This window comes from Lepisosteus platostomus, chromosome 21, assembly GCF_059453375.1.
Source record: "Lepisosteus platostomus isolate fLepPlt1 chromosome 21, fLepPlt1.hap1, whole genome shotgun sequence".
Taxonomy (NCBI): Eukaryota; Metazoa; Chordata; class Actinopteri; order Semionotiformes; family Lepisosteidae; genus Lepisosteus; species Lepisosteus platostomus.
Window position 1 is genome coordinate 4,890,772 of NC_142631.1, and position 17,111 is coordinate 4,907,882.

Consider the following 17,111-nt stretch of genomic DNA (forward strand, 5'->3'; position numbering starts at 1 on the left):
TACATACCAACCAAAAGAGCTGCTCCTGCTGCCTTGCGTATTGTGATCCAATCTGAGGAGTGTGGTGTGAGCTGATCATTACTCTGGTCATCTGCAAGTCAGAAGTTGTCAAAAGGAAGAATACTAGGACAAGATGGGTCTTTACAATGAACAAGGGTATCAATACTAACTACTTTCACTATTATTTTCAGTTTTTTATGCCAGACTGACGATGGCTACCATTATTATTTCTTACATGTACAGAAATGTTTTTGTCTAATATTATCTCCAGTCTTTGGATACGTTTTATTGTCTGTTAGGCTATTTATTTTTGCTGAACGAAATCTGAAAGGTGGCTGCATAAAAAAATGTTGATGCAAAGGGTTTTCATTATAGTGATTTTAAAATGTTAATTATTCTTGTGTTAAAATGTTTTATCTGGCCTCAGTCAAAACAAAAGGTAAGCAATAGCCCATGAATGTCTACAGTATATACAGTATTCTTTTAAAACATGTAATTTTCTAAATGTGTCTCATTCTCTGAAATTTCTATTCCAGTGTAGATACTATATACTTAAGTAGCTATTCTTTCTCTTCCATGTTAGATTAATGTTTTTCTTTGTTGTTGTTGTTTTTGCAGAGAAGCTGTCGGTGCACCAAAATCCATTGAGCTTCCTCGGGACAAACATGTAACTCACAGTGCCCATTGCAGGTCTCCCCAGAAGCCTCAGTACACAGATGTACTCTTTGTAGGTTAGTCACCTTCCTAAACACAGTGGCTGAAATCAAGGAGACTGCTGAAGTACATTTAAAGGGCATTGCAGGGTCTGGAATTAATGCAAAGGATATTTCAGCTCCTTTTGCGGACACATTGAAATTACTTTGCAACAAAATAAAATTGTAACAAGTGTTCAAGAATATTTATATCAAGTAGAAGTTTCCATGATATGGGATAACAGGAAGGTTGTCTGTTTGAAGAGTCATCACAATGCCCTCTCATTGCTCTGTGTGTTTGAGATACGAAAAGGGGAATGTACTATATCTCATGAACAAGGGTTTTATAGAATCTGAGAATGACAAAAGAGGCAATCTGTAGTGTGTAAACGTCATTTTAAGCGACACTTATTGTCTTTTACTATATTCATTTATTTTTAATATCATTACTGTTTATACTATTTAATCCAGCATTACATTACGTGAAGAGTGATTAAACTGTATAAGTGGCAGTGTTTGAGGTGGCATGAATTTATTTTTTTCCTTCATAATATAATGATGCATAGCTATAAGAACAATAGAAACAAATATATTCTTGTTGCACTTTCCTCTGAAGTATAGATTCTTATTTAAGTCAAAATACTAACAGTTAATATAGTATGAAAGTATCTTAGTCTGTGTTATTAAGGCTATCCATTAATATTTAACCCTGGAAGATTCTGCACTGTGTTTAAGCAACAATTATGACATTCAAAGTGTGTTTTATTAAATCTTTTCTTAATTAATTAATACTGTTAAACTACTGTAAAAAAAGCATAAGATTTCACATGGATCATTTAATTTAATTTAGATGTTGTAGTAGGGTTAGGTCAGAATTACTTTTAATCCCAGTTTAAAATAACCCACACACATTTCTTATTGAAGAATGCCTTGAATCTCCTTTGCATGCCTTTGACTCCTATAAAGATGTCACAGGATATTATTTCATTGCCCCGGCATTGAGTGTGTCTCCATACTGTCTGGGCAATGAGTGACCAAACCTGATTTTAAATGTCACATGGCAAAAACCCAGCTGTGAAAACTGCAGAATATCCACTCGGTGTACAAAAATTTGACTGAAAAAGCTACATGTCTTCACATCAACGCCAGTGCTGAATGTTCCCTGTGGGATACTGTGGCAAAAGAATAAGGTAATTTAGTACCGCAGTGGAAATATTGGAAGGCAAAACTTTGGATTCCATGGGAAAGCAAAGAAAATGACAAATATACAGTAAGGGGAATTCAGGGAACACTGTGGAATAGCTGTAAAACCTTAAGGATTACTGTAATCATCAATTGAGTCTATTGAGAAGACAAAAAAAACTCAGAAGTGTTTCAGTAATACCTCTCATCATAATAAATAACAAAAACATATCCTTCATGTTTCATTAATTAGACATATTATTAAGGCATGTTAGTATTAGGCTACGACTTAGCAAGCTGTTTCAGCAATAAAGTAAAAGTACAGTTCATGTCTTCCAGAGGTCTTTTGTGCTCAGGTGTTACCCAGAATCTTTTGAGTTTGAGTTCACTTCACACTTATCCAGTTTAAATGAATGCAGCTGAATACAAATACTTTCTTACCCAATTATGGCAGCTGGTGGGTGGAGCCTCGATGAGCCCACATCTCGGCTGGAGAGGTTCAGCAGCCAGGCGAACGAGTGGAAGGCGATGGCTCCGCTGAGCAGACGCAGGGGGGACGTGGGCGTCTGTGGAGTCGGGGGCTTCATCTATGCTGTGGGGGGTCATGATGGGATATCTTGCGTCCGTAATGTAGAAAGGTACAGTATGAGCAATGAAGATCTTTTTTCTGTTTTTAATGGTTCCCTCACCTGGAATTCCCCAATAGAGATTGTTTCCACACTCTTTACAAACTACTGTTACTGTATGAAAGCTTACATTGGTAAATAAGTCCTCATATTTTTGTAATTTTTTTGTTGTTGCCATAAATGGTATTGACATACCTTCACTATAATAATAACCTTCCAGTTATAAAGCACCTTTCCAAAACCAAGGTCACTGTACATCGTTAATAAAACAAAAACAAGAAAAAGGACCGCAAAAAGTAAACAAATAAATATAAAATTCCAAATTCAAAGTCAGTAACAAGATCTTACAGTATATTTATATGCCACCAATGTAGACTTACTGTAAGTGTATGAGTGGTATGCTGCCAGGGTCTGGTGAGAGTTATTAGTCTAGCTGAAGAGTTTTGAACATATAGCAATTTCACTAAGTTGTATTACACTGGAACATGGAATTAGCATAATACTTCATAATTTAAGCAATACAGTATAGTAAACATTTGTTTTTCCAATGACATTCCAGGGTCAGCGTAGTAAAGCATTGTGAAGGCATATTGAAAACACAGTAAACCATAGGAAAACCACAGTAAAAAACATAGTAAAACTACAGGCAAAGTGTTAAATTGGCATGGTAAAATTTTCATAGCGATCCACCCTTCAGAAATGATGGAAGCTCCTATAGTTTCTCGTGCTTTTACAGTGAAATATATCAGTTGCTGTTACCAGATAATTGAACATAAATGACACAAGAGACTCCAACTTTAACGTCCCTCTGCTATCACCTCTTGAGCAGGGGTCACTGTGACTGTGATTTAGGGGAACTTCTAATCTACCTAGGAGGACACTTGAGTCAGTATTACAAAAAATAGCACCTTGTATTTTTTTCTAAATTGGAAATCAATACAAATATACAGTAGATGGGAAAACATGATACAAAGCATTTATGATTCCAGTTTAGCTTATTTTCTTTACCAGTCTCTCCTTAAGTGTGTGTCATCCTTTACCACACCTTTCTGGGCTTAACCATGCTTTTACCATGCTTTCACTGTACTCTGCTCTTACCATGGTTTTGATTCATTATATTCTTTTGTAAGAGAACCACTGTTAGAGATTTTGCAATAAGCAGCATTATCTCTATTTTAAATAAAAATGCACCATTCTCTTTATATAGTGAGGAATTAATGTTTTGAAGATGCCAGCAATATTTGGCAGATTTGAAAAATAAATATACTGTAAGATCACTTACTAGAGTACCTAGAGAAAATGGCGATTTGGATCTGCCTCAAACATCTTTTTTTTGTCTTTGTAATGCCTCTTTACAGAATTAAACAAAATTCTTCATCATTTATAACTGCCACATTTCAGTATAAAAATCAATAGCTTGTCCTAACCAGAAATGCAGCATCCTTACTCAAACACAACGAGAAATGTATAGAAATGTGTGTTTTTCACTTTCCTGTACAAGTACATGCAACATTCTTCCCCAGTGGATAAATGAACCATAGCAGATATAAATGGATGACTTTCCATTAGTACTAATAGATTCCATTAGAAGAAAATTATCTTTGTTAACACTGGCTGTCACAAATACATGAACTAAAAGCAATGGCAGAGCTACCATAGGGTTTACATTTAAAAAAAAGCAGTGATGCAAAATGAAAATAGCTGTTAATGTGATGGCTATTAAGAGATACTATTTTTCTCCCCAGTGGCTGATGACTAACCCATTCATTTATGGCAGTGAAAGAGTAAGTCGGTATCAGCAGAAAGATAAGGCCTGTCTTACTAAGAGTGTACATATTAAGTAAGTGTTCCTTAGCTAATTACCCAAGTGAAACATCAGGATCTTTGTTAGAAGTCATTCATCAGAAGGATGCTTATTTAAGCACACTTAGCCTGATGCCAGGTCAAATCTCTAAAGTATTACTTCATTAGACTTTCTTTTAAATATATTGTAATATATAGGTACTGCAGTTTTTATTAATTGTTCCCTAAAAGAGGCCATTTACAGTAAGTAGTTTGTGAATTTTTTTAATATTTTTTTTATATATTAAGTTCAGTAAGAAGGTTTAAAGTGCTTGTAAATGTAAACGAGTACTGTCTACCCTGAATTTCTTTTCTTCTTTCAAAATAGTGTTCTTTTTGAGTGTGATGTCTGGTATCTGTTACAGCTGCAACTGGTCCTAATTAACCCCTCATTATCCAATTTCCCTTACACACCCCTTTCTTCACTATTTAAACCCTCAGTTCACCTGGTAACATTGCTTGGTATTAGGAATCTATCCACCAACTGAGCTTGATATGTTCTCGAACCTCTGACTACCGACATACAGACCTTTCTAGGAGTGGACCTCTCGACAACCCTTTTGTATCGCTCCTCTTCCAGGTATGACCCAAAGACAGACACATGGAGCAGTGATGTGGCACCGCTGAGCAGCGCAAGGAGCAGAGTGGGACTGGCTGCCATGGATGAGTGCCTGTTTGCTCTGGGTGGATGTGATGGCACCACCAGTACCAACATCGTGGAGAGGTGAAATGTTTGAACACAGCAGTGAATGCAGGCTTAGCCAATATTTACAAAGCACACTGGCCTTTCCCCAAACAATACGGCCATGGAGTTTCCTTTGAATCCTTTGAATACTGCTTTGCACTAACATAATTTGTAAACCACTGATCATCCTTTTTGAAATTTGAGATCAGGTTCTGGACCTGGAGGTGATCTGAGTAAAGTAATGGGTTTATTAGTGGAGTCTGGCAATGGTTTTTTTTGTTGCAATTGAATTAATGGCAGGTCCATGATGAATATGTTTATGGTTTCAGATATGACCCAAAAATGAACATGTGGTTCAAAGTAGCCCCCATGAACTATAGACGAGCAGGAGCTGCAGTAGCAGTTTTGGCTGGATTCCTGTATGTAATGGGAGGAAGCGATGGGGAATCACCTTTGAACACTGGTAAGGATCATATTGCACACTCACATTACACTGAAGAGATGCACCCATACTAGGGTGGTCTTCTCCATCTCATACAGCTTTTATCAAAACTCTCATAAAATAACTACAGTGCATATACTATAAATATAAATGTACACAATATACTGTATACTGAGGGGTTAAAGTAGGGGAGCCTACACGCCCAAAGAATACTTGACAACCCGATTCTTGTATTTTTGTCTTTTTAATTTTCAGAGTGGAAATAGCCTCCACTTATTCATACTGTATACTGTACTCTACAGTAAATGGAGTTTTTTAACAAAAGTTTGGGAGGGATGACAACAGCCAAGTTCAATCAGATTTGGCTGTCAGTAACTAGCGATCACTCCTGACATCATTTCCTCTCCTAAACACTACAAATACTGTATGTGATCCTCTTCTCTCCCTCACACACCTCTTTTTGCATCCCACCTCAACCCCATCTCCACCTCTACAACTGCACCTTGGACACTCATCACTCTGCATGAGGGCCCCTGCCTCCTCGTCCTCTGGGCAGGAGTTCAGCCCTCAGCCAAGTGGGTTAAGCCAAATTTTCACGAAACACTCTATAATCCTTTCAGTACACCTAATTCTTGGGTGTTGTTATTCCTAGTGATGTATAGGATAAATCTATTGCATATTTTCTAAATCATTTATTCACAGGACTTTCAAGATAGATTAGCTAAATCTGAGGTTTGGTGTCCATCAGAACCTGAAAATTCAAACACCCTGTTGGTCAGGAGAAACTCTGTGCTCTTTGTTTTCAGAAAGCAGTTTCTTACCTGCGTTGCTTTGAAAGGATTTTTTTTAATTAATACTCGCAATTTCAGTCAAGGGCCTAAAATGGCCATGCGATTCTGATATGAAAGTGTTGCCATGCCACTCCCCCTGACATTTTCCCTCCACCTCACTTTGATCAATACAGTTGAATATACCATCTCCTTCTCTTCTTCATTTCCCCTTCTCTCAAAAGGAGAAACTGATAAATCTGCTATGAACAGCCGTTGAGAAACGAATCAAAGCCATCTCTTAGAAAAATAAAGAAACATGAATCAGATTTCCTGATACAGAGGGTGATACAGTACATCTGAATCAATGCACAACATGTATGTACAGTACAACTCAAAAGCAATGCTTCACTTTCTCAAGCGGGTTAAACCATTCTCTGGAGTACATACTATTTGCAGTCTGGCAGCTGTCTTGGTTTGTCATGTATGCAGAAACTTTGATAAGATGGTGCAGGGAATCCAGTTTTAAAGCCAAGCAAAACATCTCTAAATTACTGCCATCAGAAATGTGGACAACAGAAGCTGCTGTGAGGAACATTTTCCTACAACATGTTGAATTGCTTATTTTTTATTGAATAAAAACCAATCAACCTAATTGGCTTCATAACACTCCTGTAAATTCTAATTTGGCTCAACAGTAAAATAAGTGCATCACTTATTCTAGGAACTGATAGCCAAATCAAAAAATAAATAAAAATGAATGACTTTTACTGCCAGCTAGAGGATCTATTTCTGTCTCTGGGAAGTCAAGGTCAACAGAACTCCCATAACCTTGTCCAGTTTCAGAGTCAGAAACAAGAGCTACTAACCATGCAAGAGGCAGCTGACAGAAGAGGATTTTAAAGGTGTACGGTATCTAAACAGTTCCTGGAAAGGAAGGTCTTTCTTAACTGGGAAATTCACATTGTAATTTCCTTTTTAGATCTCTTACTCACTGCATTTCCCTTTTTTTTCTGGACACAATCCAAACATTTCCGGTTATTATTAAGTTGTAATTGTTTGACCTTGTGCATTTGAGTAAATCACAGCTATGCACACATTTGTAAACAAATGCCTTACCGTCAACTAATTATGTAATTATGTACAACAATTCAGTGGTAATAGAAGCTGTATTGGATTTTTTCTAATATTAAGAAATGTTTATGCTATAATATTTATGTTCCAGCATTAGACAACAAATATGACATTTTCCTATACAGTTACATATACTGTATTGTACCATCGACTTGGTATCTTGTTTACTATTCTTCATAGAATTCCTTAAATGTAAAATATCTTGAAGCTAAGCACATCTTGCAGGTTTTTAAAGTGCTTGGAAACGGCATCTGAGGAGGCTTTGTGGGAGCATGCATGCAGTATCAAAAATAAATATTCAGTACACTGAACAAAAGCATTAAGAGGGATAACTTACAGTGGTGCTTTTACCTGAAGCATATCTGATGTTCCTTGCTTCATGTCTAGGATTCTCAGCACTGTCAGTGCAACTGGGAACAGGACGGTGCAACACTGGGAACAGCGCAACAGGGCGGTTCTGTGGCTAAGGATCTGCGCCTGTGGCTGGAAGGTTGCAGGTTCAAATCCTGCAGCCAGCAGAGCAATCCTACTCTGTTGGGCCCCTGAGCAAGGCCCTTAACCCCAACTGCTCCAGGGGTGCTGTAAAATAGCTGATCCTGTGCTCTGACCCCAAGCTTCTCTCCCTGTCTGTGTCTCATGGAGAGGAAGCTGGGGTATGTGAAAGACTAATTCCTAATGCAAGAAATTGTATAGGGCTAATAAAGTGATGTTATGGTGTTTACTGTTTTCCAGTGGAGCGATACAGCCCAACAGAGGACAGCTGGACTATCTGTCCTGCAATGGGCTCATGGAGAGAGAATGCAGGCTGTACAGTTTTTCAGGATAAGATCTACGTGGCGGGGGGACGTGATGAAATCACGAGCTTAGCACCGTAGAAAGGTTTGACATCAAGACATTCAGGTGGTCGCCAGTGATGCCGATGAAGTCCAAACGCAATCAGGTGGGCAAAGATTCATCATGGGTCTTTTCTGAGTGGCGTAAACAGAAAGGGCTCTTACTCCAAGTACAGGTTAGGCTCTGTGGTCCAATCATCATCATCAGTTAGTGTTTCAGTCATGTCACTAGATGACAGTGTGTTAGGTTTTGGCTTTTAAGCTGTTCAAAGTTCAAAGCAAAAATTATTCTGTAGTGAAACAGCCATCTCCACATCCCTTTACTAAACTGGAATATTAGAATCTGTTACACTGGCTGCTTCCTATTAGAAGAATCTTTAGACCGCAGTGTTGGAACAGTATCAATTCCGTTGACAACTAGTGACACTTGAATACAGGGAGCATCCGGGTAGCAGCACTCACACACCGTGACTGGGAATTGCCCAAGCAGTGGTTCACAACTGACAGAGCCAAGGGAATGTAGTCAGACAGTCTGTGCTATCTTGGTTTTCCAAATTCAGCAACCCATGCATTTTTCTCATGGATTCCAAAGAAGGCTTGTAGTGGCATAAGCTATATCCCCCTGCAACTCACCATTGGCAGGCCACTGAAGTCCAGCAGATGTAAGCCTGGCTAGTAACAGCATGGGAGAGCTCCTGGATAAGCTAAGGTTGCTGTTGGATGAGATGTTAGTGGCACCAGTACAGGGCACTCGCCCTGCTATCTGTGTGCGGTCCTAATGCCCCATTATAGTGACGGGGACACTATACTGTCGCAATGCTCCGTAGAAAGTGAAAGGAATGGCAAAGTACAGAAAGGCGTCATGGCCATCCACTGCAACCAAGGAAGTCTCCAGTCGGGACAACTACTCGCACCGCTGGACCCAGGCTTCTGAGGTCGAGAATGCGACTGTGCCGGTGCAACAGTCCTGCACAATTTTCTTCGTGCAGCTCATCTTCCAAACAGATGAGCTGCACAAAGTACAACTGTCATCGTCAGAGACGACGGACAAACATCAACATCATCATCATCATTATTGTTGTAGTTATTATTATTATTATTATTATTATTATTAGGTGAGATGCACCAGTTCTCCAGTCAGTGCAAACGTTGTCAGGGGTAGCTCCCATGAGGGAACAAGTCAAAGCTTCTTTCCATACCTTGTGCAATAAAGGAGTTGTTGCCATGAGCTGAAACTTAAACTAAATTGGGACATAAAGCAAACAGCATGAAAAATATAAACAATCACTTAAGTTAAAGTTGCACCGGCATGTACTCAATAAAGTACTCCTGTACTGTATATCTTTATACAACTGCTCTCATCCAGATTCCCAGTGTTCCACAAGGAGTCTAAGAAATTTTCAAAATGGTCAAAATGGAAAAAAAGTAAACCAATTTACCCTAAACATAGCAACATTGCTTAGTTTGATTTGGTGAATGAATCAATCCTGATTGTGTTTATAGTGGATGTACTGTATCTGCCTGCAGTTCAACTTTAAACTTTTTATCATTTTGGATTGTTTTTTTAGGTTCATATTGAGGGCTATTATCAGAAGCAACTACTGGAATAGAGCTCCTATTTAATCTGAGATGAGAAATTGCATGTTAGTATAGGATTGTGACAAGTAGCCAGAGGGCAAATTCTTTTTATTCATGTTTCCTGGACCTCATTTCCTTGAAAAATTATGGAATTCATTGAAGTGTTTTGGAAGCATGAAGGTTTTTGAGGTTCTGCATGCAGTTATGTACAAAGCAATATTAGGTTCTTTTCACATCAGGCTTTTCTTGGCCATATACAGTACGTGTACAACAGCTACTGTACAATAATAATGACTTGTTTCCTGTTGCAGGCGGCCCTGGTGGCTTTGAATGGTTTTCTCCTGGCCGTTGGGGGTAATGATGGCATCACAGATTTAAACACAGTGGAAATCTATGATTATGAGACAAACATATGGAGGTATGGTATTCAGCACTGCGGAGCTTGTAAAAGCAGAGAGTGTAGTAATAGAGTTTAGTCCCTCTGCCAAGATTCTTTCCAGTTCATAGTCTAGAAGTACATGTTGTACGATGAGTTAATCTAGGGTGCTTAAAAAATATTTGGCCTATTCAGAAAACTATCACGCAAATGTGCACAGTGAACTAATGTTTTATGACACCACTGGGAATAATTTTCCACTGACAATGACACCTGAGTACACCAGATGGTTCTATATAAGGGGGTGTCCCGGCAATCCTATACCATAGGAATGGACTCTGTGCCCTCTAGTGGTCACTGCAGAATTTACTGCCCAATTGCTCTCCTGGGGAAGAGTGTTCTCTTGGTCCCAGTAGTGTCTACTAGAGCCGTAATACAGTAGGTTACACTGCTATACTGAGCAGTTTACACAATATACTGTAGCTGTTCAAACAAAATATATCATATAAATTACATTTATAGTAATTCTTTAATATATGCTATTGAAAATGTCGACCTTGCTAATCTATTCATGTTTATTTCTAAATATTGTGTTACAAGATATACCGAGTATCCTGAATGAATTATATTTTATCACGCTGACACTGCTGTGCCTATAAGCTTTGCCGTTTTTTCATTCCTTCCCTCCGCTTTTAGTCGTTTCAGTATTCTACTGCTCCATATGTTCTCTGCACGTAGCACATTGCCATTGATCTACGCGGAAGAATAAAAATTATTTTTAGATGTTTGTTCATTTCATTTCAGTTGATTCTCCACGGGGAATTAGCCATGAACAACCATGGCTGAGTCATAAAGGTCACATTCGCCAACACATTCCTTTCACCACACTGGCAATGTCGTCTGCAGTCTTAGTGAGGAGCAACCATTGACTCTCAAGGTTTTTCTCTTTTTTGCTCGCTGCTTCAGATTTTCCTATGTTCGTCATTTTGTAGGTGTGCGTTATCGACGAGGCCTCGAAACGCCACTAGTAGTTCAAGGCTGAAGTACAAGAAGGATCAGGATTTGAACAAGAAAATAGGCTTAGCCTTTGATAAATGCTTGATCAATAGAAGATGTAGTCAAGAACAAGTTCCCTGGTCAGGAGTTCACGTTGTGTATCAATTTTATAATAGCCATTAGAAGTACACTGCTATTAAATATAACCGTGTTATTCGTGTTGAAAGAACGCATGCCCATTAATTATATTTGATGGGTAAATTGTATAAACTGATTAGAGATTTGAAAAGACAACCAGCTTCATTTGGTGTATTGAGATTTACATTTGAACTCATTTGAACAAGGAGTACTGAAATACAGATCAGTTCAGCTCAGATCAAAAGGGGAGTGAGTCTCCATGAACAGCATGCACCAGCTATCATTTCTGGGCATCTCTCCAGAATCGGCGCTTCTATAAAATACTTGCAGAATTGGGAATACTTGTTAGCAGTATTGATAATTATTTAATATCAATAAATTATAATACCAATGCATTTTACCTACAATATATTATACATAAGCATGGTGGACACAAAATGGCTTTACCTATTCAATCATCTGTTTTGTGAATGATGTACACCACAAAATATGCAAATAGATCTTTAGAAATCTTTTCCCATCACGAACAACACTGGGCATAGAACAGCTTCATGCAGTTGTATTCCATGTCATTCCACACGTCTCAACTATATAGGCATTAATGGTGATTAAGCAAAGCCAATGTAGCAACTTCTGGTGCACTTGGAAGTGTGCTCCCCTTGATCCCTAGATCTGTTTGTTTAGTGGGCTAGATCTGTTTGGTGTTTTACACGATTCAATAATATGAGCAGCACGTCAGCCATCCCCATCTTGCATTCTTTGGTTTAGACGATGACCGATCAGACCGAAATGGGTTCTGTGCTCTCTCCAAATGGTCGAGCAGGTATTGCCTTGGGAGATTGTCTCGTTCTGTACAGTGCAGTTGGGCCGCTATCTTTGACACTGTCATGGTTGTCATCCCTCCTCTAGAGGGCACTCCGACCCTTTTTTGTATTTGAGTGTCATTATTACGTTCACCTGCCCCTGGTCCGTGTGTATTATTTAAACCCCATGCCTCCAAAGCTCTGCGCTCAGCATTGGAAGATGGACACCACAAGGCTTGCCTATTCCCCGGGCTCGCGGGTAGCCCGAAGGCAGGTCTTATTCCCCGGCGTCCTGACCATCTGGGTCCGGGGCTGGGAGCACCTGGCTCCGTTATGGTTTTACCCTTCTGTGTTTCTACCTCCTTGTTCCTGTGTCTCGGATGGACCTAGCGGTAACGGATTTTGGACTGCTTCCAGGTTTCCCCTTCTGGATTGTTTTTGGACCTGTTCACCTGCACCACGCTCCCCGAGCACCAGAACGCTGCCGACACACCCCCCTGTCAGTCATCCCGTCCTGATCCTGTCGTATTTCCCTGTTGCCCTTCTCCAGTCTCTTCCGGATTTTACCATCTGCATAGGGTCCTAAACTACACGGGAGTTACAGACACATTCACTTTGCTTCCTCGATCTGGCACCTTGGGTATAAGCAATGTGTGTTTGTTTGTCTCTTTCAGGCATTTTGGGAGCATGAAGTTTAAACACCCTGGAGGTGGAGCTGGTGTGGTGAAGATGGAGCAGCGTGACGCTTTATAACTTTAATCACATGGTTGGGAAGGACTCTTTCTGAGCCAATTAACACCTGCATGTGTTCATTCACACTCTTTTTTTATTTAAAGCACATCATTTTTGCTTTTCAAAATTGAAAAGGTTACCCAGGACCCATTGGCGAAGTGTGAACCATATTAAAATTGGTGCAAGAGGCTGCAGATAGGCTCCATGTGCATTTCTAAAAACCTTCTTGATGATTAACTGCAGTATTACTGAGCAAACTTGTTAGTTTGCTAAGTTGAATGCTTCACAGCTCGTGAAGTGACCCTTTTTCAGTATTAGAATATCAAAAATACTTTGAAGATTAATATAAGTGGCTTTTACTTCCATAAGTGCACCTAAAGTACTGTAAAAGCCTTCTGAGCATCTAATGTGTTTGCTTGTAGAAAACATACAGTCTCTGTGCTTGTTTAGTCATACGCAAGGGCATTATTAAGTTACACAAATGCAGCAGCAGCTTCAGCACTGCTATAATAAACAATGCCTGGTTTTATTTGTTTAATTGGAGTGATACATTGACTTTGTGTTGGTCCTTAAAGATCAGATTAAATCAAGACTGAGCTATTTTCTTACAAGAACAAGAGTGAAAGTCTCGGGAAATCTTTGGCTAATAAAGAACAGAAGTTTGTAATTGCCTATTATAATTGCAGAAATAAGGAAATTCAAATAAGGAGGGGGAAAAAAGCTAAGCACCTCAATTTGTGTACTTTTTAGCATCTCTTGCTTTTGCTGTCACAGAATGCTGCAGCTCCTGAGATCCGTTTTTTGAAATATTTGGCTCTAGAATCATTTACTACTTTGTCTCTAAGGCTTGGAACATCCTACAGTTCAAAATCCAACATACTGTACAAGCAAAAGTCCCTTTTAGGCAGATCTTCCTCAAGTTTAAGTTTTAAATTACATTTTAAGTCTTTAATTTACAGTGCCCTGTTATGTTTAAGACGGGAAAGGGACTTTATAAGTCATTTTATTGTTTGCTTTGTAATAGTAATTTGATAGTTAAATTGTTTGTCACTTATGTGACAAGTGACTTCCATAAGTCCAGAAGGAAATGCTTTATTTCCTTTCCTCTACCACATCCATAGTTGCCAAAAAAATCTTTGGATCCTAAAAACATATCCATTTCCTTCTTTATTTATTTTCTGCTTATTTTATCTATTAAGGTTTTACAAATGTGGGTATGGTTCCACATGTATTCTCTGGTTTAAGGTGTTTCTATCAATATTTTTTACTATAAAGATATATTTTATTCCTTTCAATGAATATATGTATGAAAAGAATTAGATATATGCATTCAAACAACTGCAGTATAAACATACACTATACTATATATATATATGTAATAGCAAGTTTTTCCCAGATTACAATATGCTTCAGAGTTGAGTAAGAAACTTCCTTTGGTGGGAAATGAGAGCCATGCATATTTGGGGAAAAAACAAAGCTGACAGGAAAAATCTATTCCCACAGGAAAAATACCAACACTCCATTCAGGGGGCACTATATTATTGCTTTTAAAGACTCTGATTCTGCTCGGTTAGAGAATAGTCCACTGCAGGCTTTTTGAGAAGTGTCTTACTCAGGAAGATTGTTTTCAGTTCCGTCTGCGTAGACACCTTCGCATGTCTTTGGGACATCCTCTGTCTGAAGTCATAGAAACGAGGAACTCATGCAACTCATGGAAAAAGCTTCTCCTGGGTATGTACAAAATGAGAGCATATTTTCCCCACCTGGGGTAGCTGATGCTGAGGTTTCTGTTTCTATATTTAGGAGAAACTCTGGGGAAATAAAAAAGGCCACCTCATTACTATAGTGTAATGGGGAAAGTTGCCATTTTTGTTACAAAAGCATTACTGTACTTTGAAAGACTCTGTAAAAGGCAGTCAGTATTCTTACTGACAGTCTAGAAATTTAAGGGTTAATGCTTTAAAAAAATATTCCTCATTTACATATTCTGAATAGCTGTGATGTCAGTGAATCTTTAAAAACTGAAAAAAAAAAACAATTCTGTGGCACAATGGTGTTGTAATTTGTGAAAAGAACTTGATATTCTCTGCATCTCAACATTGTAATGAACTACAGTATAACTGTGATCATGGACAGAACAAATGAATCATTGCAGCACCTCACTATGCACTATTAAATCCATATCTCTAATGGAAGGATACATGTGGGGATGGTAAACTCAATGAGAAAACACTGTTGGTCTGATTCCTATCTTCCAGTGATCTGGCTAAATTTGACCTTGCAACAGCAAAATTGGATACCATTATCTCACTCCCCGTCATTAAAGGCATTTATCTGGATTGGCTGTGTTATACCTGCAATTTCTCCCCATGAGAAAGTGAGCGACTTCCTCTTATGTCAGGCTCATGCCTTTTAGATGTTTTCCATTTGGATGTAAGGGAGAATTACTTAGGTGGCCTAATCTATATAATTTCAGGTTTGGAGGTGTGATTGCCACTGTTAATTATTTAAACACTAAAATGTTTAAACTGTCTGTCATGTGAGTTTTTAGATGACCAAACTCGCTGTCTGCTTTGGCTTCTATTATGAAGAAAAACTATGGGGAGATATTTCCCATTCTTTCATGTCTTCCAAAGGGGGGGGTGAATAAACAACCTTCTGTTTAATTTTTTGTAATCATACAAAATGGCTATTAGAGCAGAGAGTACATCCATTATCAAAAAGCTGCTCAGGTCAGGTAGGGGCCACAACAGTCAGCATCTATCCCAGAGACATAAGGTTCAGGGCAGGACTCTACACTGGATGGAATGTCCATTACATGTATATGACACACCTGAAGAAGGCTCCACGGCCGAAACATTGTGTTCTCTTTCTTCTTTTTTTCAGCATGGAATAAACCTATTACTTGTTCCTTTGCAGCCTACACATGCTGACGCAGCTACCCACCTGAACTATGTCCATTATATGGCAACTATACGCACACAGGCAATTTAGAGGCAGGAACATATGCAGTAGAACAGGCGGCAGTCCTACAACTGCACCACTGTGCCACCTAGAGAGAGGGCAAGGATATAGAAATAGAGATGGCATTGGACTTGGAAATGTGATCATGTTCGGATTAAATTTGTTTTTCCTAATTAAGTGCATCTGCAATGATTGGAATTTGAACAGGTCAAGACAGATTGCCCAAAAAAGGACCTAACCTTCACTGTGGATAGTTCAAAAAGCATCAATGACTTTAAAACATCAATGATTTTAAAATATCAGTGCATATAGTGCAGAAAATTCTATGGTCACAAGAATATCAAGATCCAGTGTTATTATTTTTATTCATCCAGAACTGTTTACTTAATCTCCAATTTGGAAGTTTAAATCAGCCTACTTAGGCTTGAATTATCAGAGCATTTTTCCTATATTTTATGTATTTGCATATTATAGCTTGGTATCCAACATAAATTTTATTTTGTTTCATAAATGTTCAATTGTTGATATATATTTTGTCTTTAGAAAGGCGTTAAGGTTATTGTATTAGAGTAGCGTTTGATAAAGTTGCTAAGCGGAACTATACTTTATCTTGATTGCGTATATTAAATGCTTCTCAAAATAGTGAAATAGTGTCCTGATGAGGTGGTATCGCGATCCTCATCAGGACAAAAATGCTGAAAATGGATGGATGTTTTATCACAGCGCTTCAGTGCTTTGTTTTGAACTTGAAAAAACTATCCAGTGTCTTCAAGGTATTGAGGTTAGTGATTTCTCAAAGTCATTAGCTACTTGAAATCAAGCCAAAGCTTTGATTTTCATATAATTAATTAAACCTTTATTGAGCCAGACTTATTCTCCACAAACAATTTGTTGTTGACAAAGATGATATTAGCCAGAGGCTTGCACCCTTGCAGCAGATAACATAAATTTCGTGCAGCATTCAATTCTTTATGCCATACCAAACAGTAGGCATACTAGTACAAGCTATAGTGTATAATAAATCTTCCCGTCTGGACCACACATGACAGTGCATTAATCTGACGTTATGAGTAATCCTAAACAAAATTCTCTTGGATGCTTAGATGCGTGCGTCATGCTCGAGGTGAGATATTAATTGAATAATGTTATTCGCTGCTTGCAGGGAGAGAACCATTGCAAGCAGTTTATATTAAGAAATGCCTTATTGCTTGTGACTAGATAACAACATAAGTAATAATGACTTATTGCATGTTATATAGCGCTTTTCATCCCGAAGTGTACAGTAGCATTTATACGTACAGTACACTACACCAGCTCTCAG

General features: G+C 38.5%; 1 pseudogene across 1 annotated transcript; it reads left to right on the forward strand.

Annotated features, from left to right (window-relative positions):
- LOC148643948 (uncharacterized) lies at positions 1 to 13,364 on the forward strand (annotated as a pseudogene). The gene is made up of 8 exons (XR_015928925.1): positions 1 to 156; positions 619 to 731; positions 2,329 to 2,512; positions 4,923 to 5,066; positions 5,357 to 5,490; positions 8,103 to 8,310; positions 10,093 to 10,199; positions 12,769 to 13,364. The product of XR_015928925.1 is annotated as an uncharacterized LOC148643948 (transcript).
- The last annotated feature ends 3,747 nt before the right edge of the window (positions 13,365 to 17,111 follow it).